The 25,000-nt window shown below is 38.7% G+C and overlaps 1 protein-coding gene across 5 annotated transcripts in view; it reads left to right on the forward strand.

Moving 5' to 3' along the window:
• The window catches only part of LOC135091114 (uncharacterized), a 544,598-nt gene that overhangs the window by 459,162 nt on the left and 60,436 nt on the right, over positions 1-25,000 (forward strand). The gene's annotated exons all lie outside the window — the stretch shown is intronic.

Below are 25,000 nucleotides of genomic sequence, written 5' to 3' on the forward strand. Positions count from 1 at the left end.
AATGAACTGCTAAAAGATGAAGGCTGGCGACACATGCATAACACATTTGGAACTACTGAATTTCAGGTATTTGGCGTTTCTGTTGTAAATTACTGAATAATGAATGGTTACCGCGCGTGTTTTCAGTCACACAATGATGATATCAAGGCCGGCGTTCTGTTCTCTTTCAGGGCACTTAGTCCACTGGCGCGCATGTATTTATCACTCTTATGTTTGCCTTTTAACTATGATTTTTTTTTTCTGCCTTTAGTGACATCTTCATTAAACCTGAATCCAACCTTAAATTGCACCAAGCCTACTATTAGTTCTCTCATATAAAGCAGAGTAAAGTGTTTTTTTTTTTTTTTTTTCAGATAGTTTTTTTTCAGTGTCTAAGTGAGTTCATTCCTTACTGTTATTCTTTTTTTTTCGGGGAACTAGGAGAGTTTTTAGTTTTCTTTAGTAAATCTCTCTCTCTCTCTCTCTCTCTCTCTCTCTCTCTCTCTCTCTCTCTCTCTCTCTCTCTCTCTCTCTCTCTCTCTCTCTCTCTTTCCTTCCATTCGCAGAGAGAGAGAGAGAGAGAGAGAGAGAGAGAGAGAGAGAGAGAGAGATGGGCTCGCAGGGTCTTTTCTGGGTGGCTTGCGAGGATGTCAGAAAGATGATAGACGAGTGAGGGCGGCAGGAAAAGTATAGGGGGCTGCAGCAGAATGTGGAGGAAGAGAAGCAAAATAAGAAGAAAACGAGGAGGAGGATAAATACTGCTGGTGTTAGAATTTGCTGAATACACCGGAGATGGAAGAGCAGCCTAAATAGTGGGGAATTAATGTGTGTGTTGATGCGAAATTGTAGTTAAAGGAAGGAAAAGAGGAGGGATGAGAGGGAATGAGAAGGACTGGGTTTCAGATATATTGCATTCTCTCTTATGAGTGTTTTTTGTTTTTGTTTGTTTGTTTTTTGTAATAGGGAGACAAGCTAAAGATAAAAAGAAGTTAAAAAAATGCAGTACCGCTCCACAAAAAAGAAAGGAACAAAGAAAAACAACAACAACAGAAGTGGAGTCGTACTGTTTGTCATGTCAGTCCGTCCGTTTGTGTGACCCCATGCCTGTCGTTCTTCGTGTATTTCATTCACATCTCTTGTTTTCAATTATAGTCCGTGTTTATATATGTTTTTCATCAGATTCGTAAGTTTTTTATATATTTTATTTTTTATTCCGTTCACGTCAGTCTATTTGTCTGTCTGAACTCTGAATTCTCCACAAGCCAGTAATGAACACTGATCCATATACCGTTGTTTCCAGTAACCTGATATCATTGTTTTGTCTGAGTCTGCCTGTCTGTCTTGCTTTCTGCCCGCCCGTCTGTCTGTTTTTGCGTCCGTCCATTCATCTCTCTCTCTCTCTCTCTCTTTCTCTCTCTCTCTCTCTCTCTCTCTCTCTCTCTCTCTCTCTCTCTCTCTCTCTCTCTCTCAGTTATGGTAGGAAAAGTCGACGTAATAAAAAAGCTGCAAGTATTAAAGGGAAGCGCGTGTTGGAAAAGAGAAGATGAGAAAGTGTTAAGGGTAAGGGAAGAGTTCATGGGAACTCTTATATAAAGGACAATTTAATAAACGCTTAGAGAGAAAGGTGTTACTTGGAAAGTAAAAAAGTAAGTGGAAAAATTGTGTTTCTCTTTTATCTACTTGTACTTTTAAAGCCTTTCCCATCACTACTACTACTACTACTACTACTACTACTACTACTACTACTACTACTACTACTACTACTACTACTACTACTACTACTACTGCTGCTGCTGCTGCTGCTGCTGCTTATGCTATTCCACTACCAACAGCAACACTGTTCATTACTGCTAGTACTATTTGTTGCTTCTAGTATTACTAACAACGCTGCTATCATGACTGTCGTTAAAGAGAGTAAGAGGGAGCGGTTGTTAGTAGTAGTAGTAGTAGTAGTTGTTGTTGTTGTTGTTGTAGTAGTAGTAGTTGTATTATAATAATAATAATAGTAATAATGATAATAGTAATAATAATAATAATAATAATAATAATAATAATAATAATAATAATAATAATAATAATAATAATAATAATAAAAATAACAATAATAGTGATACACTAAACTTCATATATTTTAGCAGTCAGGTGATTTATAGAGTGCGGGAACTGCATGGCTGATAGGGGAAGTTAATTATGATATAGAGGACCCTTGGGGCGGGAGGGTGTAGTAGGAACACTTTTACCACCACCACCACCACCACCACCGCCGCCGCCGCCGCCTCGTTCATCAGGCGCTGCAGGGAAAGCAGGAAGGTTTTTCAATATTTTTAGTAACCCTTTTTTTCTTACCTGTTCTTGTTATTGACGGGGGAGTATCAGGATATTGGGCAGCGTTATTTTATCATCGCTATGAACTCCTTAGTTTTATTTGGGATGAGAAGAGTGAGGTCAAAGAAAACGGAGGAAATGGTGCTTGGTTACTATTCTCTGCGCGAGGAGAGGATGGAGAGGCGAAGGGGAAGAGAGGAAGGTTGAGTGATGGAAGACATGGAAGGGCAGGAGCGATGTGGAAGGAGGATAAGTGCGTAAAAGTGACAACACGATGGGAGCAGAGCAGTTGTGGCTGATGTACACGTGTGATGCTCAGGGTAAGGAAAAAAAAGCAACAGAAATAATGGAATGAAAGGGAGGAGATGAAAGGATATAATCATAACAGGCACCGAGGAAAATAATAGTCGGAACTAATTAAGTAGCGAATACGAGAGTGCGGAGTGCGTAGTAGTAGTAAGAGGAGAAGGAGGAGGAGGAGGAGGAGAGCGGTGTGTTGAAAAATTAAGGGCGATATATGAAGACGCTGAACAAAGAACGTGACTAAAGGAATAAAGATGAAGACAAATAAAAAGATCACTCATCCATGAAGCGCAAACAAAAATACATGGAAAGAACTTCAATAACACTGCGCTGAGTGACTAATTAAAACGGTAAAAGAAAAATAAACGAAAAAGAGTGAGGGAAAAAGATTGACAATGGACTGTTTTCGTCGGGCATATCACGTTCAGTGCGTTACATATAGCAAGGGTGTTTTTTTCCACTTTTTTTTTTATGTAAAAAGAGCTCAGGCCAAGAGTAACAAAATGGTAGAAGAAAATGACCACTGAAGGAGCCAAAAAAGTGAAGTCAAAATTATTATTATAAATTTGAGAAGTGTCTTGAAGCCTTCCTCTTGAAACAATTCAGGTGAAAAATAGGAGGAAACACTGGAATTCCCTGTAACTTCATAAAATTGTATATTTATCCCATAAGATGGTTATTCATTTGATTTGTTTATAACTGTACAGACCAGAGTAGGTTACGGAGAAAGAAAATAGCCAAACTTTACTGTAATGACCTCTTGAAAGTTATAATCATGTCTATCCCTTTGACGATGCCTTCCCCGTCTCTTCAGTTCCTTCTTTTGCATATATGAATAAAAATGTAAGCATAAAAATGTTAGCATAGCGAAGTTGTGGCAGGCGGTACAGATAATGAAGTACCAACTTTAATTGCTGAATTTGGAGATACGAGGTGAGTGACCGCCTAGGATGAAGAGAGGATATTATATACTAATACTGAGATGACTGGAGCATGTGAAAGACTTGTTTCCTTTAAATGCAGAAAATTTATCATATATTATAGTGTTCATGATTACAGATAAGAGAATAAGGATTGAAATGCGTACTAACAGAACTTAAGAACGCATTTCAGTGCTATTTACTTTAATTTCAAGGCTCAATGAAGGAAAGACTGGCTAAAGGCAAGATAAGTTGTTAAAGGAAGAGGAAATCCTACATTTAGAAGAAAGAAACTTTAACTATGGCAGGAAGAAATGGATGAGAGCGAGAGAGAGGATACAAGTGAAAAGGTAACATGATAATTGGACAAGTGGAAGGGCAGCGCAATTGTTTAAGATAGAAAGCAACATGAGACTGGTGTGTGGGTGGCAAGGGGGAAGAGTATATACTCGTAGGTACAAGTGGAAAAGATCACGTTGATAGATGGACAAGTGAGAGGACAGCGTGGGTGTTTACATGGAGGCAGCATGGTGTGAGGGAACAGAAGGCCGGTACATGGGTGGGTGGCAGGAGAGTCAGGATGGATTGTATCGGCGAGGAGGAAGGCCAGGGATCATGCTCGCGTGGCGGTATTGGTGTGTCTTGACATTGATGAATGAGATCTTTACTCGATGGTAACATTCGTCTTCTTCCTGGCTCCTGGTTCCTTACTTTGATTCACTACGATCATAGACATAATTTTGTTCGTAAAGCAAGTAAACATTTATTTATTCATTTATTTATTTTTATCAGTAGAAACATTATCTGTCTGTCTTAGCTCAATTTGACCTTTATAAAATCGTTTTCTTGTCCGTGTCCTTTAATTTTGGGCTTTCGTTACTTCTGTGATCAAGCTAGCCAGATTCTGTAATTCTGTTCGTATTTATAGGGCATCCTTTTCTCACTCACATCACCGGCTTTTTAGTATCTTGGTCTAGTTTTGGTGAGTGGACTTGTTGCTCTCATATGCTAACTCCATTTCACCACCCACATGTCTGCTTACTAACTCGCGCTGTTTCCTCAGTGGTGTTTTGATCCTGCAGAAGTATTTTTGGTTTCCGTATGCTTTTTTTTCCTAAAAGGTATTCAGTTTGTATGTTTCCTATCTCTCCATCTATATTTACTTTTTATCTAAGTAACAGTGGGTAAGTAAAGACAATAACCAGTTCCCGTTAATATTTCCTTTACATATATTGATTTTTTTTCCCTTCGTATCTCGAGGCCCATTCCCTCGGGTACCCAATAGCTCGCCTGGCTGCACCGGAACTCTTCTTTTTGAATTTTGTGTTGTACTGTCTGGGGGTGATTCCTTTCCAAGACATTGTTGCAGAAAGTATCGACCAAGCTCAAACGGACCCAGACGTACTGAAGCTTACCTAAGAACACACACACACACACACACACACACACACACACACACACACACACACACACACACACACACACAGACCAGTATCTTATTATTTATGTCCTCTTTTTTTTTATATTTTTCTGGTGTTATATTCATGGTAATGGATCATGTAGCAAATATGTGGAGAAGTGAATTTACGAGTGGAATTTCTCATGTCATTCAGTCATTTGTAACTCTATGATTGGAGTTCTAGGTCTGAGTCTGCATCGGCCCCTTGCAATGATTTGACGATGCTTAAAGGAAGAGTTTCAGGCCACGTGCAAACATATTCTCTTCTTTTCATTTTTTTGGAGAGACACAATTAGTTTTTCATTTTTTTCTTTTCCCCTGGCCTTGCTTTTGTCCTTAGTGAATAAAATATACAAAAGGTTAAAAACAGAGAGAGAGAGAGAGAGAGAGAGAGAGAGAGAGAGAGAGAGAGAGAGAGAATGAAATAGAATAGAATTTCCTGAACTGAATATAAATGTAATGAAATGAATGTCACCGAGTGTTTGGTTGCGTATTGTTGCTTCCAAATGCAGAGAAGGTTCACAGTTTATGTAGGACAGATGGACAGATAAGAGGGACAGACAGACAGACAGACAGACAGACAGCCGTAGTGATAAACATAGATATACATTTTAAGAGAGACAAGTAAAAGACAGACCAGAAAACAGGCAAACAGACAGGCAGACACATATTCACACGTACAGATAGACAAAGATTGACAAGCAGACGAGAAACAAACATTTTAGAGAGACAATTTGAAGTTAGACTCGCAGAAAAGACATACATACATACATACATACATACATACATACATACATAGGTACATACAAAAACAAAGGCATATATATGAACAGACAGACAAACCAACCCTCACACACACACACACACACACACACACACACACACACACACACACACACACACACACACACACACACACACACACACACACACACACACACACACACACACACACCTATCATTTCCCACACCACCGATAATGCAACAGTGCGTTGGAGTGTAGAACTGAGTGCTGAATATGTATTGACAGCTGTGTTGATGATCTGCTTGCTGCGTGGGTGGAGGTGAGGGAAAGCAATTGGAGACCTGAACATTGTAGTGAAGTCGTGATTTTAAAGTAAAGGCAATATATGATAAACAGTAGTAGCAGTAGTAGTAGTAGTAGTAGTAGTAGTAGTCGTAATAGGGAGAGGAGGAGCAGAAGGAAGAGGAGTAGGAAAAGGAGGACGTAATAATAACAATGATAACAATATTCTCTTGTTATATTTTCAATTTACTTTACACATCCGGGAAATGGGAATGCTTCGTTATCCACTCTTGCCGGAGCCTCAGATTACGTCTGTCTAATCCTTCCCTGTTGTCTGCTGGGCGAACAACAGTCTCGGTCGTGTTGATGTATGTTTACATTTCAGAAGGTGTTTTTAAGTGTTGTGGTGAGGAGACATTGAATTATGTTTCGTTTTAAAATAATGTGACCGTCATAATTCTGAGCTCGCAGTGTTTTTATCCACCTACACAATCCACCTCGTGTTTCTGAAGTGAAGACTGGGTTGTTTTTATTCTCAACGGGGCGGCTGGTAAATGTATATAAGTGAACGGCTCCAGCACTGCGACGGAAGACTGTCATGGATTCATCTTTGTCTCTCTCTCTTCCATGCCTCGGGGAAAGGAAATCCCAGATAGTCTCTCTAGCGTCCAATGGTCTCATTACAAATATTTGCTCTTGGTCTAATGGTCTCGAAACCCCGCACGTGTGTCCCGTTAGAGCATCCAGCAGCTTGCATTGCCCCTAAACACAGCAGCAGCTCCCTTTCCATGAAGTATTTGTGTATCGACAGTCGTGAAAGTTTTTTTTTTTTTTCTGGTTTCATTGGTTTTGAATATAAATTGTTGCCATATTTTTTGGCAGTTTGTTTCACTTAATTTGTTCGCTGTCATTGCAGAGGTAAAAAGAACAACACTGAAAGAATATATTGTTTTTGAATGTTTGTTTATGTGTTGTGTGTGTGTGTGTGTGTGTGTGTGTGTGTGTGTGTGTGTGTGTGTGTGTGTGTGTGTAAGTGTGTGTGTGTGTGTGTGTGTGTGTGTGTGTGTGTGTGTGTGTGTGTGTGTGTGTGCTATCCTTACCAAAACATCTTTTTGTGTATTTTTTTATCAGGTTTGCGGTCAATAAAGTATCTATTTATCTATTTATTTTTCTTTGTGTGTGCATGTGTGTGTGTGTGTGTGTGTGTGTGTGTGTGTGTGTGTGTGTGTGTGTGTGTAAAGAGAGAGAGAGAGAGAGAGAGAGAGAGAGAGAGAGAGAGAGAGAGAGAGAGAGAGAGAGAGAGAGAGAGAGAGAGAGAACATGTAGTGTCGTGACATTATCCTCAGTTGCATGATTTCCTTAATGCAATATTTTTCAATCTCTAATATTTTAGACTTGATGTGAATGTAAAGTTCGCTGTAATGAATTTAAGTGAGGCCAGTGGATGTGTTGGCTTCTATGCATCACCGGACAGGCTGTAATTACCGCGGGCGTCCCTGGCACAGATACACGTGACGAAGGATGAGCCTGGCGTGCATTGTTCCTCAGGTAGCGTGGGAATGCATTAATGTTTTTTTTTTTTTTTTTTTTATGTAGTTCATGGCATTCATACATCATTTTTTTTTTCTCATGTTAGTGTTCATTTTTTTGTTTTTTGTTTTTTTTTTCTTGAGATTCGTGTGTATTGATTATTGTACTGATGTTTTGAACGAGTGAAATGTTGTGCAGTAAGAGATGAACTGAAAGAAAAAGTATACTCTCGTCATTCAAATTCCGCTGTTAGTGATTTTTTTTTTCTTTTCTATGTTGTCGAGTAGAGTAAATTCGACAGCTGTCCATAAAAACGACATTGCCCTTCATTAGACACGACAGTAAAGGGAACGTATGAATATATAAACTACTAAACAGCGTTCCCGCACTAGCAAAGAATGGAAGCGACCACCAAGACAACCAGGAAAGTGAGCGTACGATTCTGCAAAAGAGTGGTTTCGTAACTTTCCCTTTCCCGAAATTAATCACCTTTATATTTTGTTTTAATTCTGTTCATATATTTATTAATTTTCCCACGATCACGAAATTACAGTTCGGTTAACTTTGGCCCTGGGAAGTATGTCAGACAGTGAAAAATCGACCTTCTGCATCTTTTACTTTTAATCTCTCGTACCCCGACAGCCAGTACGGTCCCAATGCAACTTTTCATTTTATCTAAAGTCCGATTCGGTCTGTTGTTTGCCAGAAAATGAGAAAATGTAGTCTTAGTTGACGTTAACTTATTCTTTTCTATTTTTCCTTATTCCTTATTCCTTCATTTTTCCTTATTCTTCCTTATTTCGTATTCTTCCTCATTCTGTATTCTTCCTTCCTTATTCTTCCGCACCCTCCGCCTTCATGATTTACGTCTCTGCAACTCCTCCTAATCATATGTATCTTCTGTCCTTCCTCTGGTCACGAACTTCGAGCCTCGGAAGCCTTACAGTCCTCTCTCCATTCGTCTTCACGTCCTCTACTTCCGTGTCCATTCCTCATCTTGTGGTGCTCTTTCATCCATATCAGACTGAGGTATGATTATTCACCTGACTGCTTGAAGGAGCAGGCAGTGAGCACCTGTTCTCTCCGTCTGTACAGGTTTTGAAGCTCAAGATTTTTTTTTCTTTTTTCCATTTAGTGTCAATAACTGTTGAAGTGTGTGTGTGTGTGTGTGTGTGTGTGTGTGTGTGTGTGTGTGTGTGTGTGTGTGTGTGTGTGTGTGTGTGTGTGTTTGTGTGTGTGTACCCTTCATTTGAACCTTTACAAAAGAAGCTTGGATGGATATTTCACAGCTTAACTTCAGTAAAGTTGACGTTTTCTTTTTCCTTTTAACGGCGTGCGTGAAATAAACATTATTTTGTCAGACAGTTATTCCATACCGTGGGCTCGTTGACCCTTCTAATGGCGGCGAGGGCTGTGGAGGCGAGAGGGCCACGTGTGCACGATCTCAAAACAGGGTACACTTGAACATTATCCGTCTCATTACGTTTCCCCTTTAACTTTTCTACTTTGAAAGACCGACGTGGAACTGACAGGTGATTTTTCTGTATTTATTTTGTAGTCTCTAGTCTGACTAGCTTTGCTGCAAAAATGGATTAGTCTTTCCGGTTATACTACCACAAAATCTTCACATTTTTCTCTTGCTTTTCCTCGTCAGCAGGTTGAGTATCTTGAGTCTGGTTTGTAATATTATTAAGGTAAGTATGTAGTTGTAATGTTTCGAAATGTTCATTAAGTATTCTACATTCATTTTTTCGCGTATGGTGTACTTTATTCTTGCAGTATATTGTGTACATGCAAGCCCAGAACATAATGTTATCATCATATGTCGCGTCTGGATTGCAAAGAAAATTTGAATATTTTTGTGCATCAGTGGGACTGCCTAAGGCTATAAAAATTTATGAAAAAAAAAAAAGCCATCTAACAATGCTGCTCTCAGAATTAAACGAAAAGAGAACAGTTTCAAAGGTGTCTTGACACTCCTCTTTTGAAACAGTTTATGTCGTAGAAAGGAAGAAATACCGAAACAAGAAGAAATTTTTGGGATCTACAAGTGAAAAAGATGAAGTCAAAATCCTGATTAATTCTTCCATTATTAAGATGTACAGAATATTCAGATTTGGAGATTGTATAAACATCAAAGGTAAGACGTCCTGTGATTTCGGATGACTTGTTCAATTCCTATTGATTTAAATAGACCACAAGAACCCGCAACCTCTGATCTTTTAACAACTTTCGAGTGAAAATTGTGAAAAGACTTTGATATGCTCCCGGTTAGCAGCTGTAGGCCGACTTACCCACCCTCCCTTACACACAGAACATGGTAGAAACTGCACACGTGGTGGCCAAATGGCCAGCGGCGGCACAGCATGTGAGGCATCTGGTGTGTGTGTGTGTGTGTGTGTGTGTGTGTGTGTGTGTTTCTGTGAGTTTTGGGATAGAGAGATCAGGCCTGGAATATGTGGGTCGCTCTTCCTGAAACACACACACACACACACACACACACACACACACGAATGTTACACAATTGCACACGGAACATGAAAGTGAAACACGACAAATCTGCGGTGTGAGGGGAAAAGTTTTTTACTTATTTATTTATTTATTTATTTTTGTTCTGGCGCCCTCTCCTGGTGCCAACTCTCGAAAGCCGCGAGGGGGCCATCGCGCCCTCCCCCTCTTCGCAACCTTTCTCACCCCTCTTTTGTCTCGTTCTCATCGCCTCCCCTGCCTTCCCTGGCCTTGTGCATCTCTGCCCCACCACTCCTCTCCCAGTTCATGCCGACAGACATAAAGCAACCCAGATAAAGTACAGTATGATTTTATCAAACAAAACAGACAAATTTTTTAAGGCACAGTGAACACGCTATATTCTGTTCGCGAGAGTCGAATTAGTGTTTCGTTTTTTTTTTCTCTGTAGTTTATTTGCTTTTCCAATTTGAAAAAAAAAAATCAAATCAGTAGTTGTCAACATTTTTTTTTTTTTTTTTTACTGTTCCACTTTCAATATTTCGAAGCTGAATTGCGTTAGAATAATTACCAGCCAGAATCTCAAAAAGTAACCTTTTGTCTGTTCTAGCGCGAGCAAAGGACATGTCATGACAGGAAGTAGAAATTAAGAGCGAACTGTCTAACCCAAGGTACAGATGTGTCAGACAAGTCTCCTTCAGGGCATCATATATCAAAACGGGTAGTGCGCTCTGGTCACAGCTGAGAGGTGCTGTGTTAAATTCTCCAGACTGGGAGAGACGTATAGGCAGTGTTCTCATACCTTTGGCTCTGTTGCACTGCTGTCCTCAGGTATATACGAGGTACAAGTTGGCTGTCGTCCTCTACGTCCTCTGCATGTCTTCCACCACAGCTCTCATCTGTGGCACCGCAGTGTGTGGAGGGTTGCCTCAGAGGGAACAGTTCCTACGAGCATTGTACTGCTAGAAAATGATTACATGAATTTATGCAGCATTGTTACCTGTGGGGGTGAGGTTACCATCTATCCTTAAAAACGTAACTTATATATACCTGCCTATTTGTCTCCCATCCCACTACCCTTTTACATTTCACATGCCACGCCGTCTGACATTTTCAAGCATTCTGTTCATTATACTCATCTGTTATGCCGGAGCTGACTAGTATCACATTTCAACCCTTGTGCTGCGAAAATGTGGACTACACTTCGCTTTTTTTTTTCCCCCTTTCTCTTCCTTCGACTTGAGCGTTTCCTTCACGAAAAAAAGGTAAAAGGAAAAATTATTAGAGAAAATGGGACAGTCTTTTTTTTTGTGGAAAATCTGGTATATGTATTGTTTTTATTTTGCGTTAGTCTTTTTCTTTTTCATATTAAAGAATACGAATGGCAGCGTCTGTGAGTCTCGAGATGAAAGGTTGTCTTTATGCGTATATGATTTTAGGTCACGCAACGTTTTCATATCATCGCCTCCGAGTTTCACCGTAAATTGTTGAATATCAGCTCACTACTATGAATATTTGTATTTGTCCTGGGAGAGAGAGAGAGAGAGAGAGAGAGAGAGAGAGAGAGAGAGAGAGAGAGAGAGAGAGAGAGAGAGAGAGAGAGAAAAACTAGCTCACAATCCACCGCCTACATACGTCATCCCTCATTAGGTTCTATGAGGAATGGAACAAATTGCGCCATTGTGACAAAAGAAAAAAAAAGTGAACGAAATCATGCGTGAAAATTAATCTGCTGAGAGTAATTGTCAATTCTGAAAGATGGAATATTTGTTGGTGAGAATATTGGCGGTTTGTATGTAGATAACTATAAATGGTAGAGAAAGGTAGCGAATATGGATTCTGAGATATATGCATGACCAAAGTGTGTGTGTGTGTGTGTGTGTGTGTGTGTGTGTGTGTGTGTGTGTGTGTGTGTGTGTGTGTGTGTGTGTGTGTGTGTAGGTGTCTGTGTGTGTGTGTGTGTGTAACAAAAGAACCTTCTCCTAACTATTTTTTGGCAACAGAACTCAAACTGGCAAAAAATAAATAAATAAATAAATAAAATAAATAAATAAATAAATAAATAAATCATTAAAAAAATAAATCAAAGTAGATATAAATATAAATCAGGGGAAATAGTTCACGAAATAACTGCTCACGAGACTTGACTGGTGCGTGAGTGAAGTGCAGGTGAAATGATGTTTGGAGACGCGGTGCTTCTGTCTCTGTTTGGTGCACCACTCTTGTTTTCACTTATCTGGACTTTTTTTTTTCTTCTTTTCTTTTCATTTAACGTTGAAAGTGTTGAGGATATTTCACACAGTCTTTTTTATTATTCATTCTTGTATTTTGTGCCTTGTTATTCCTACACTTTTTTTTTTGTTGTTGTTGTTCCCGTGTTTCCTGTTATCCTTTCCTTGCCATCCCTCCCTTTTTTTTATTGTTCTGTCCTTTTCCCTTTATTCCCTTATTCTTTATTTTTCTTTCGCGTCATGTCTCTCAAAGTAAAAAAAAAAAAAAGGGGGTTAGCGAAGTTGTTTTCCTGATATGCACTTACAAATCCCGAGTTCGAGTTATTAAGAGGATTGGTGAAGTGTTTATAATTAATAAGACTTCAAATTCATGTCGATTCCGTTTTCTCTCACTCACCGGTAACAAACACAGCAGTGACCCCTGGAATGGAGGTCGGCGTGGCTTTGAAAAATAGTACTGCGAGAAATGTGAGGTTTGGAAATTATGATTTTGCGAGGGAGACAATTTGAAAGGGAAACATTTTGAAAAGGAGAATATTTAAAGGGGAAATATCTCGGATGTGATGCATTGTGAAAGGAAACATTTTGCAAGGGAGACAGTTTGAAAGGGGAACATTTTGAAAGGGAGACAATTTGGAAGGGAAACAATTTGGAAGGGAAACATTTTGAAAGGGAGATTGTTTGAAAGGGAGACAATTTGGAAGACAGACAGTTTGGAAGGGAAACATTTTGAAAGAGAAATGTTTTGAATGTGAGGCATCTCGAAAGGGAAGCATTTTGAAAGAGACATTCTGAAAGTGAGGCATTTTGAAGGTTCGGCACTGTAAAAGGGATACATATTGAAGGAGACATTTTTACAGAGATATATTTTAAAATCGAGATATTTTCAAAACAAGACTTTCTGAAAGTGAAACATTCTGAAAAGAGAGAGAGAATAAAATTTTGGCGTGAACTTGAACCATGTAATTAGTAAGATTGAAGTCAATTTTAAAGATAGTAACAGTGAAACAACTCTTACCAAATAACACCACACTAACCCACACTCCACGTCTATAAGGAGCATCAAAGTAACATAAAAGCTCATGAAAGATACCTCGGAGCCTCCTTTTAGCAATTGGGATGCTGCGTGAAGACTACTGCTTTGTTCTCGCATTATTTTGGACTAGCATGAGGAAATCCTTGGCTTTGGGATAAGTACTGCACGTGCCAGAGGAATGTCAGCTAAGAAAAGAACACCGGATGACAACATGAAGCTGCCACATTACAACGCCAACGCTACACACCATTCCCTCCCTCCGGCTGCTTTGTGACTGCCACCACGCCGGTGCTTCGTCCTCCGCCACCATAAGGGCATGATTGCTTACTGAGTGCCACGATTAATGGTGTCTATCCACTCTGACATGTATTGATGAAGGGGACAATTGGTATCCAGCTTATTACTTCCTCATTAGCAATCCCTCTCACCGCCATCTATGTAGCAGGCACCTTACGCAGCACGATACGTCTGCTGCATAAATAGGAGACTTAAACAATAGCTTTTCCAATAAAGGGTGAATTTCGTATGTAACACTCCTCTTCCTCTTCCTTCTCTTCCTCCTCCTCCACGCAGCTTGAATTCCAACCAGGCTTCGCAGCACCTTCCAGTTCACTCTGTATGCAACACCTTCCCTATTTGAATCCCAGCCATTATGCAGCACTATCAGCCCCACCCTCCTCTTTATGCCTCACCTGCCAACCGCGCCCTTCAGTTAATCACTCACGTCTCCGCAGTAACGGTGCAAGGGTTTTGTGGACGTCACAGGAGCGGCATCTCCCTCCGCATGTGTAGCAGATGACGAACCAACTGTACACACACACACACACACACACACACACACACACACACACACAGGACATTCCCCTATAATTCCCATATTTTCTGACAGCTTTAATGACGCTCGCTTTTATCTATTACATATTTTTCAAAGCACCGCCAGCATTGTACATAATATTCTGCGTTTTGAGGATATTCATCGCTCACGTACGCTTTTCCGCTTCAGCATCTCCACATAAAGAGGTACCCAGAATACCCCCTGACGCCATTCAGCACTGTGTTCGAGGAAATGATTGCGCGGATTAATACAGAATGAGGCAGGAGGCGTTGACCTCCGTCAGGCGAGTGGGCAGGGCTGCAGGAGGGAATGGCGCGCTGCTGGGCATGGCAGTCACATTAGAGCCCATATCCATAAACGCCTTGCTTTCTCACCACGATTATTTTCGAAGGCCACAGAGATGTTAGGCAGGTTCTCAAGACTGTCTCTCCTTTTAATAATGCAAAAAGTGTTAATATATCACGTAAACCGTAAAAACATCTAAAAAAAACTCCGTGTAACTTCAACTAGCTCAACTAGAGACTTTTGAAGATAGTGGAGGTATGGCGTAGAGGTTTTGCAGAGGGGTCAGCACGCAGCTCAGGACCTTCACTGCGCCACCTTAAAAAGCCACAATGGACATCATCATATTGTAAAGGGAAGAAATACAACTTTCATCTTTATCCTTTCCTGTCCTATTTTCCTGGCTGTCCCATCGCGTGGCTCTGAATCCAACACTCCCCGTGACACTGCCTCGCTCGTATGATAGATGCGGTTTCCATGGCGACGTTCTCGTCACTCGCGGGCTTTCCATTTTTAACGCAATGATACTTGGAGCGACGGACGGCACTGACTCATAAGAAGGCCCCCCGCGGGTGTGACTGGGGGACCTTTGATCGAATCTTCGTTGTATTATAGAGTAACTATGTTATAGTTTTTTTGTTTTCGAGAACATTATGTGACGAAGGATATTGTTACGTAGCTGATCTTGGTGACAAAATCAACAAACCTTTTCTTTCCTTCCTTGGAAAATGAACTAGGAATCTGGTTTTTCCGCTTTACGTGAACACTTATTTGTGACAGACTTTCTTTCTTTTATTTATTCACTGACTGTGATGTCAAGGAGTCATATGATAACCATTTCATATAATTATTCTACTCTTATTTCACAAACTTCTAATGAATCATAAAATTTAAAGTGTAAATATCTGTTTGGCAACTCATTTCTGGACACTTGGTTATTTTATTTCAAAGGAAAGAAAAAGACGGCTGAACAGGCATCCATAAATGCATTTGCATGAATTTATTTGGTCATACTTTAATTTCAGTATTTTCTTACGTCTGTTTCTTTCTAATACCATGATAAGATTATTGAAGTAACACACACACACACACACACACACACACACACACACACACACACGCGCGCGCGCGCAATGATGTACATCCCTGCACCACCATCGAATGCCTCAATAGCGTATAGTTGCCAGCGGCCACTGTCGGTTGAATCCTTCTGACACCTGTTTCAACACTGTATATTCAGCAATAAATTTATATGTGTGAGCGAAAAGTCAACGTTTTATTTCCCTACAAAATACAAGTTTCGGCTTATGTAAGATGCACACAAGTTGCTATATCATAAATTTCAACTCCTCATGGAAACTGATGTACATAATTTTTCAATCACCAAGCAGCCGAAGACCAAATGCTGTCCATCCACTTTGCCTCTGGAAGCACCGATGAGAAGTGTACCGTCAGGCGCAGTGGTACAAAAATATAGGCCTGTGACTACGGGAATCACCCAAAAAACCCGCCTACTATGGACTGGGTTAACTTAAAAGTCACGAGGAGTCAGAGAGGCGTCAGAGTAGGCCAGACATAAGGAAATATAAAAGTTTGCTTCAGTCCCACAACACGAGACTTCACTATACTGGTAAAACTATGAGTACTTCTGTTTGCATTCTGCCCTCTACTTCATCGCCACTACCTGTGCGTCATGCTGAGATGCTCATTGCGGTGGACTCGGCAAGAATTTAGCAAACACGTGCACTTTCTTGCGGCTTCTTAGTACACAAGACCTCAAAACTTCCTGGTGCAGCGACTCCATGATCTGTCAAAGAGGGACAGTCAGTCACCAGTTCGAGAAGGGCTTGTATGTGCCGCCTTCATGGACATCACTGTCTTGCTGGTTTCATTACAGTGTCCCCCGGAAATGTCTCCAGGGTATGGGAAGGGAGGGCATGCCAGCGGTAATCACCTTCCCCCTAAGAACGTGACGAGAAATTCTGAATACAGGCATGGGTTTTCTTCTTTTTCTTTGTTGTTGTTGTTGTTGTTGTTGTCGTCGTTGTTGTTGTTGTTGTCGTTGTTGTTGTTGTTGTTGTTGTTGTTGTTCTACCTCATTTTTTCTTCTTCTTCGTCTTCTTCTTCTTCTTCTTCTTCTTCTTCTTCTTCTTCTTCTTCTTCTTCTTCTTCTTCTTTATCCTCCTCCTCCTCCTCCTCCTCCTCCTCCTCCTCCTCCTCCTCCTCCTCCTCCTCCTCTCGTTAGCTGCTCTTCTTACATGCTTATGAATAAATAATCATTCGGTGTAAGTAGCGCAATAATCTTGAAAATAACGAAAATTAAAGTGCTCTGGTGGGTGTGTTGCACCGGGGAACGTGTCACCTGGCGAGATTATGTTATTAGCCGCTGCCTGCAGTGCGCGGTATTGCCCAGCCTTGTGACGTTCGCTCGTAAAAGGTCTTGCGAGGTTTGCCAGTAATGGTGAAGCTGTAGCGTTGTTTCAACTGGCTCACTTAAATTTGATGATTTTTTTTTTTTTTTCTTCTTTTTTACATCTTTTTTATTTTTATCTCTCTTCTTGTAATAGAGGTCAAGGTCAAGGGCAGAATTTATTTAAACTCTGACCTCGCATTATGAAGTATATGACTTACGGATATGTCAGGCTGGCTCACTTAAATTTTATGTATGTTTTTTTTTTTTCTGTTCCAGCAGGAAAAGGAGGAAAAAATTGGCCTTCAGTATCAGTTTGGCAATACTTCAAGGGACAAAATATCTGCACCAATATATTTGCTGGCAATCACAATAATTTTTACAGTTGGCAGATAGACTTGCTCTTGCGATGACTGAGGTGAAGGACTGGGCAGTTAGTTATCAAAGCTTTTAGAGAGAGACAGAAAGAGAGAGAGAGAGAGAGAGAGAGAGAGAGAGAGAGAGAGAGAGAGAGAGAGAGAGAGAGAGAGAGAGAGAGAGAGAGAGAATATGTGTATTCGATATATATATATATATATATATATATATATATATATATATATATATATATATATATATATATATATATATATATATATATATATATATATGTTAAACCAATTTAAACAGTCCGATGTCATCAACGTTCCCAGATCTTTTTGATATACGTATATACATCGGATGAATGAAGGAAGATCAGGGTAGGATAAAAATTTGCTGCATTTAAAAAAAAAAGTAAAAAAAAAAAAAATTGTCTTGGTAGAAAATATGTACAATCCAATCGTGACTTACGAGTAATAAACGAAAGTAGGTAACCCAACTTTTAAATATTAACAGTCACGAAGCAACATTTGTCGGGTTAGTCACCAGAAAAGCCGTGTATTGTTTGGGTGTTCGTTCAAGTGAGAAATCCGTGGATGCGAAGTGACTGTTAGAATTAAGGAGATAAACAAGAGTATACAGATGTTTAATAGCAATGTATGGATGAAGGAACTCCCAATACTTTCCCTAGGTGTTTGTATTTTGCTTTGTTTTGTTTTTTTCTTGTTTTTCTCATTATTTTTATTATACCTAATTATTAACTACTACTACTACTACTACTACTACTACTACTACTACTACTACATTCACCACTACTACGCATATTACTACAAATGCTGCTACTACTGTAAGAATGTGGACATTAAGAGAAAGAGAGATTAAGATCATGCCTTACCCTTAATGTCACGTCCAGTTTTGGGAATTAATGAAAACACCGGGATAAAGTGGACAAGGGAGGCGTGTTGCAGGGGATCGAGCGTGTGGAAAGCCTATCAAGCATTATACAAACCCACATGTTACCAATCACACCAAGATGAACACCAAAGCCTTAGAAGATTATGATTAATTATGAATGTCTTGTCAGAACGCAGCTTTTCCTTCCCACTTAGGTAAATTTCTGGTTTTACGATTTCTCCTTTACCAAAACACACTTCCCATGTTTTCTGGTCCCCTCTGAGAGACATTTTTGTCACCTGAGATCCTTTTATATGGCACTGTGTGTTCAAGATTCCTCTTCGGAAGCTATGGACAGATCCTTCCTTTGGACTCTTCACTGCTGCTCTCCAGTGTTGTGTGCATGGGGCTTCGTGGGAAACTGAGATGTTGACTTTAAGGTGGTGAAAATAAGTCATGAGGGACTTTCTCGCCGCTCCTTTCTTCACTCATCTGGAATATTATACGTGGAACACCCTAACTTGTCACGTTTGTATACAGTGTGATTGAATGGAAACATGTAGATTAATAAAGAACAACTCGTGCGACATGTTCCTCATCTACGAGTAAATGTTTGAGAAATTGGTGTCACTGATCTGAATGGTTTCAAAGAAATCCATATAAAAAGGAAGTTTTTAATGTGATTGTAGACACAGCTTAAGCTAATTTTCACGAAACTTTTAAATAGAGTCAGCAATTACACTAGTGTAAAAATATTTACATAATTGATTTTACCAGCAGTATAAAGGGGGAATCACCCTCTGCGGTTTTCCTTTTATTTTCGCGGATCAAGAAAAGAATCAAAAGGGAATACAAATTCGATTGTTTAAGTAAGTAGACGAGAGATCACACCCAAGATTTGCTTCAATAAATGTAGTGATATTGCCGCAAGCTGGGGCTTTTATCTATGATTCTGTTTCTACATAAATGGTTGGATGAATGTAAATAGAAAAGTGAGGGGAGGACTAAATGTTTTGCAGTTGTGAATAGTTCAGTTTCATATTCCTGGTGTGTTCAACTCCTGCTTTTTATTTCAGTACTTTTTTTACATATATGAAATATTGTGCAGTGTGTTGACTGAATATTTGTGTTTCTTAGTTTTGCCAAACAAACAGTGAGTGGTCCACGACTGACGCTTTGCATTTCCTGTCAACATGGATGAGTTTTTGTTAGCAAGTGTTGATTAAAAAGGATGTTAAAAAAAAAGCGAAGAAGGTAAAATTAAAAAGAATGAGTGTCAACTGTGAAAAAAAGAAAAAAAAGAAAAACGTGTAGGGTTGACTAAAGCTGAAGGTAGATTATCAAGTCCCGTGAACGCTGTCCATAGTGTGGAGGCAATACCCGGTTGGCCAGGTTTCTTGTGTAATTTTATATCTTTATACCTGAATATACTTGTGTCTTGCTGGATCTCTAAATGTAAGCAAGTTCGCAGAGCTTAGATGAAATTAAATTTGTTAGATTAGAATTAGATAAATTTATGGACGACGATGTTAGGTGGAAATTGGTAGGTGTGTTTCATACAGGGACTGCCACTTGTAGGCTTGGTCGTATGTTCTTATGTTTTTTTATGTTTTCCCCTGTAACTTTTTTTCAGCATAAATATACCGAGACTTGCCTTTTCTGCCCTACTAGACTTTCTTTGCTCACCACGTAAAGCCTTCGTGTAGGAAGAATTCACACACGCACACTGAAGTATAAGAATTCAAACCAAAGCTTCTCTCCACACCGTGTAACTCTGAAGGCATTCTTGCATCATATTCATATCTGACGGAAACAGCCAACTTTACAATGCTCTCCATCACTAACTGGACATTTCTACGTTCACCATCTCGTATATCAAATTTATATATCACGAATAAAGATATTTGCATTCAGTTTTCTATATATTACATCGTTTCATTATAATACCCGACTGTTACCTAACGAGTTTCATCTTATTGTTATCTATTTATTTATTTATTTATTTATTTATTTATTTTATTTATTTTTTTTTATATACAAACATGCATATCAAGCGTCACGAACAAATGAACTCACATCTTCTCCAACGCACGCGTGTTCAATATTACTGCCTCAGACTTTATATACCCTCATTCAACAACGCCTTATATCTCCGTTTCCTTTCATGCAGCACCAGAAAACCCGACACTCTATGCCTCTCCCAAGGAATCCTGTAATTTTTCATTGTATTGCCTGAAACATTTTGTACGTGCCACACAACACAACTCCCTGGACACGCAAAGGGATACCAAGAACGAAAAAAAAAAAAATGGAAAGAAAAACATGGAAACTCTCACCATTGAAATTCTATCTATATATATACCTCAAAGAAAATTCTTGGTAGTTGTTTGACCGATCCAGATACAAAAAAAAAAAGGGATGTAGAATAAAAGTAAATATCGTTGAGGGAAGTCTCAAAACGCCGACGAAACGAAGAGACAAAAAAGTAAGTGTGAGTGTTCGGTAGTTACAGAAGATTACGAGCCACTGCAGGGGGACGCGGTATTAAAAGTGACATCCTGCAGTAGTTCCGGGAAGGAGAGACTGGGAGACGTGAGCAGGTGTGGAAAGATTCATCACTTCTCCCCTTGTCTGATTAAAATTGGAACATAGGAGGAATTGTCTGCATTTATTATAGATGGTTTTACCTTGAATCGTGGTGATAGGACGAAAGACTCTGGGAAGACAGCTGGCGGCGGAGTTTGTGTGTATGTGAACAGCAGGTGGTGTACAGATGTCACGGTCTATGATCAGCATTGTGATGAAAATGTCGAATACTTGACTCTTTCGCTCAGACCCTTTTACCTACCTCGCGAATTTACGAAGATATTTGTCACAACTGTATATATTCCACCAAGTGCTGATGTGAAGGCTGCTGAAAACTGTTTAATTGATGCTGTTTGTAACATGGAAAATGATAATCCAGATGCTGTGAAAATCATTACAGGCGATTTTAATATATAAGAAATATAATATAAGAAATGTGTTCCTAATTATCAACAATTTATTACTTTCTCTACAAGAAATAATAGAATGCTAGACTTATTTTTCTGTAATATCAGAAATAGTTATTTAGCTAGAAAACTGAAACCATTAGGTATTTCCGATCACGACGATTGTGTCTTCTCACTTCCGTTTATAAACAAAAACTGAAACAAAGCAAACCAACAGAAAAACTAATACAAACCTGGAACAGTGATGTGACTGATACCCTTGTGGGTTGTATGGAATGTACAGATTTTGATGTTTTATTTGATGAAAATGCCTCTATTGATAATAATGTTGATGTGCTAAGCTCGTACCTGAATTTTTTTATTGATATTATTGTACCAAAAAAAAACCGTTAAGTGCTTCCCAAATAACAAACCGTGGATGACGAAAGAATTAAAGAACTTATTGAATAAGAAAAGACGTATTCGTACTGATTACAATGTATCTGAACTGAAAAGCGTCCAAAAAGAAATCGATCAATCAATTAATATATGTAAAAATAGATACAAAGACAAGGTGGAAAAGTTGTTTAAAAGTGATACAAAATCAGCTTGGCATGGTATTAAGAAATTGACCGGTATGGATAAATCGGTTCACTGTGTAGTGAAAAATGTGACAGATTTCTGTAATGACCTTAATGAGTTTTATGCTAGGTTTGATAATCAAGACTTCTCTGCTGAACGTTCTCATTTAAGGGACTTTAACCGTGTCATGAATGACTCACGCATTGTCATCTCGGTCCATGATGTGCATAAGGCTTTACATTCTATTAGAACTGGTAAGGCTGCTGGGCCTGACAAAATCAATGGTAATGTACTCAAGTTGTGTAAGGATCCCCTAGCACCTGCCCTGTGTAAAATATTTCAGCAGTCACTAGATAATGCCTGCATACCAACTCTATGGAAGACCTCTGAAATTATACCAGTACCCAAGAAATCTCCACCAACTTGTAAAAATGATTATCGCCCTGTAGCTCTGACTTCCATTATGATGAAATGCTTGGAGAGAATAGTGAAGACAATACTTTGTGAACAGGTCAAACAATTCATGGACCCTTTTCAATTTGCTTACACAAATAATCGTAGTGTAGATGATGCCACTTTGTCTTTTATAGATTTTGTGCTTCGCCATATTGATAAACCAAATACCTCGAACTGTAAGCGCTTTGTCAAAATTCTCTTTGTAGATTTTTCCAGTGCCTTCAGCACCATTCAACCACATATATTGATGCAAAAATTAAATACTATGAATGTAAATGCCAAGCTAATCCTATGGATCACTGATTTTCTCACAGGCAGACATCAGTATGTTAAATTTCACAATACAAAGTCAGGAAAAATTGTTACAAACACGGGTGCTCCACAGGGATGTGTGTTGTCTCCCATTTTGTTTACTCTGTACACTAGTGATTGTCGATGTCAGACCAATGATTGCCAGCTTTTTAAATATGCAGACGACACTGCTCTTGTCAGCCTTTGTATCAACGATGACAATATGTATCGGAGGGAAGTGGAACGTTTTCATAAGTGGTGTAAGGAAAACTACCTTGAACTTAATGTTAAGAAAACAAAGGAAATGGTAATAGATTTCAGCACTTTGCCAGTTGCCCAACAGCCGCTGTACATAAACGGAGAACTCGTTGACACAGTTAAGGAATACAAATACCTCGGCACAGTAATAGATAATGGGTTCAATTTTAATAGTAATGTCGAGGCAATATATTAAAAAGTTAATTCTAGAATGCATTTCATGAGGAAACTTAAGAAAATTAAGATTGACAGTAAAATTATGGAGTTATTCTATACAGCAGTAGTGCAGTCAGTCATTTCATTTTCCATCACATGTTGGTATGGTAATTGTAGCTCTGATTCTAAAAATAAGCTAACCCGATTAATCAAAAACTGTGCAAAATTAGGCGTAAAAAATATCAATTCATTGATGGATATATACAGAAAGTTCTCTCTACAGAGATGCGAAGTAATTATCAATGACGTAACACATCCACTGAACGGCCATTACCAAAAGTTACCCTCAGGGAAAAGGCTGAGATCATCAAAATGTAGAATAGCCAGATTGTGTAAGTCCTTTGTGCCGGCAAGTATCAGAATTTTAAATAGTGGCCCTCTAAACATATCATAGCTAACTATACCAAGGCTTGGGAACCAGTTACCAGTTATCTTTTTATGTACTCCATTTTTTATTATTTTATTCTTTCCAAACGAGTTTTATATATATATATATATATATATATATATATATATATATATATATATATATATATATATATATATATATATATATATATATATATATATATATATATATATATATATATATATATATATATATATATATATATATATATATACTCGTATATATATATATATATATATATGTTACAGTCAATACCTGAATCCAGACAATTTGTAAAGTGACTTATTTTTTCAGGCAATTTGTGAACTGCCTGGTTAGGTTAGGTTAGGTTAGGTTAGGTTAGGTTAGGTTAGGTTAGGTTAGGTTAGGTTATAACCTAACCTAACCTAACCTAACCTAACCTAACCTAACCTAACCTAACCTAACCTAACCTAACCTAACCTAACCTAACCTAACCAGGCAGTTCACAAATTGCCTGAAAAAATAAGTCACTTTACAAATTGTCTGGATTCAGGTATTGACTGTAACATATATATATATATATATATATATATATATATATATATATATATATATATATATATATATATATATATATATATATATATATATATATATATATATATATATATATATATATATATATATATATATATATATATATTTTTTTTTTTTTTTTTTTTTTTTTTTTTTTTTTTTCTTAATCGTGTGAGTATGAATATTTTAGATTAATAAGACCTGTTAGTTTTAGACCTTGCATGAATGATTCAATCTTTTATGAAAACACACAAGACAAATTTTATGTATGTTACGTGACCAATAAATATTATTATTATTATTATTATTATTATTTTTCGCATTTCTTGTGGCCTCATTGAGCAAAATCGCCTCTCTCTCTCTCTCTCTCTCTCTCTCTCTCTCTCTCTCTCTCTCTCTCTCTCTCTCTCTCTCTCTCTTACACACAATGGCGCAAGCTTCAGATGGTCACAGTCGCCGCCACCGCTCGGCTTCTCGGTTTGATTTCTGGAACAACTAACTCAACACAATAGACCGTCTTATACATGCGCCTTCACTTCTGATAAACGTGTGTGTGTGTGTGTGTGTGTGTGTGTGTGTGTGTGTGTGTGTGTGTGTGTGTGTGTGTGTGTGTGTGTGTGTGATGATGATGATGATGATGAGTGCGTGCCTCGGTTGGTTTTGTTGGTATTAGCACCCCACAAAGAAAGAAAGCTCTGGCTGGCATGGACTCCGCACTGCACGCACGTCACTGGACATCAAAGATCAGGGTAGCATGAAGCACAGAAACACAATGCCCAACCTCTCACTCGGGACGTCATGGTCTATAGTGAATAACCTGCCACACTCACCTCCACCGTGTTCTGTGCTTTCCTTCATTCAAACGTTCCTCTGACCTGTTGACGATCCAATTACGAAGTCTGACAACTGTCTTTTTTTAGAAGAACAATGAGCGGAAGACTGAGCAACAGGGATTGGTAAAGATAAAGGGGGAAGGGCAGGATATTCGGCTATTCTCGTAGGTTACAACTATGCAGTCCACACTACGTTACATAGCACCAGACGAATATTTATTTTTTTTTTTTTAGTTATGCTCTTCAGGAAAGCTGTGTATGCTGGTTCCTTTTTTTTTTTTTTCTTTCTTTTTAAGCTTTCAGTTTACATTTTGAAGCTTAAAGTGCTGCCTTTGGAGGAACAACAATTGCATTTTTTTTCAATAAGTATTCAGTGTACGAGTATTTAG

The sequence above is a fragment of the Scylla paramamosain genome, chromosome 3, assembly GCF_035594125.1.
Source record: "Scylla paramamosain isolate STU-SP2022 chromosome 3, ASM3559412v1, whole genome shotgun sequence".
NCBI lineage: Eukaryota > Metazoa > Arthropoda > Malacostraca > Decapoda > Portunidae > Scylla > Scylla paramamosain.